This window comes from Coregonus lavaretus, assembly GCF_964263955.1.
Source record: "Coregonus lavaretus genome assembly, contig: HAP1_SCAFFOLD_2625, whole genome shotgun sequence".
NCBI classification, from domain to species: Eukaryota; Metazoa; Chordata; class Actinopteri; order Salmoniformes; family Salmonidae; genus Coregonus; species Coregonus lavaretus.
Genome location: NW_028158835.1, coordinates 8,718 through 10,000, shown reverse-complemented (window position 1 = coordinate 10,000; position 1,283 = coordinate 8,718).

The following is a 1,283-nucleotide window of genomic DNA, read 5'->3' as shown; positions in this document are numbered from 1 at the left end:
GAGGGAATGGCCGGCAGGGATGTAGCTCAGTTGGTATAGCATGGTGTTTGCAACGCCAGGGTTGTGGGTTCGATTCCCACGGGGGGCCAGTATGAAAAAATAAAATAATACTAATAATAATGTATGCACTCACTAACTGTATGTCGCTCTGGATAAGAGCGTCTGCTAAATGACTACAATGTAAAAGATGTAATTACTATGAGCCGTCCTCCCCTCAGCAGCCTCCACTGACAGGAGTCTAGTCAGGGTGTTTCTAGAAGGCCAGTAGGTGTGATGGGGATGGTGTTGGATGGTGTTGGATGGTGTTAGATGGTGTTGGATGGTGTTGGATGGTGTTGGATGGTGTTGGATGGTGTTGGATGGTGCCCGGCGTGTATGCGGACGCTATCATTCTGTTTCCATGTCGTCACGACGATAACGGCTGGATCTCAAATGGCACCCTATTCCCTACGTAGTGCACTACTTTAGACCAGGCGGCCATTTGGGACGCGGGCAATGTTCCACATGGCTTCAGCCTGCTCGTCATCGGCTTCATCAAGCTTCAGCCCGTCACTGGAACATTCTGGAAGACCCCTCTCCTCTCTGAGCTGTCTGTATTCAGATTAAATCGTTGCCATTTGGGAGCTGTGGCGAACCAGACCGATTCCCTTCTGGACTGTTTTAAACATTTAATGTATCATACATACATTGAATGATGCAAAGCTAATTAACTGCAGCTTTATGCTATACTGTGTATCCAGACCCAGAGGGATATCATACATGTTACAGACATGTCCTCAGACATACATGTGTAGATTTACATGTTAGTCATTTAGCAGACGCTCTTATCCAGAGCGACATACAGTTAGTGAGTGCATTCATTATTTTTTTAAATATATTTTTTTCATACTGGCCCCCCGTGGGAATCGAACCCACAACCCTGGCGTTGCAAACGCCATGCTCTACCAACTGAGCTACATCCCTGCCGGCCATTCCCTCCCCTACCCTGGACGACGCTGGGCCAATTGTGCGCCGCTACGAGCCTGGATTCGAACCAGGATCTCTAGTGGCACAGCCTCGCAGCCTTAGACCACTGCGCCACTCGGGAGATATGTGCTGTTCGCCGTATGAATCATTATTAGGCCATGGCGATAGTGTTGAAATGATGAGCTGTGGTGGAATGATGGCTGCTTGAATTACTACATCTGATCAATGCTCCATCCCAAATGGCATCCCTATTCCATAGACAGTGCACTACTGGGTCCTGGTCAATAGTACTGCACTGTATAAGGAATATGTCTCTC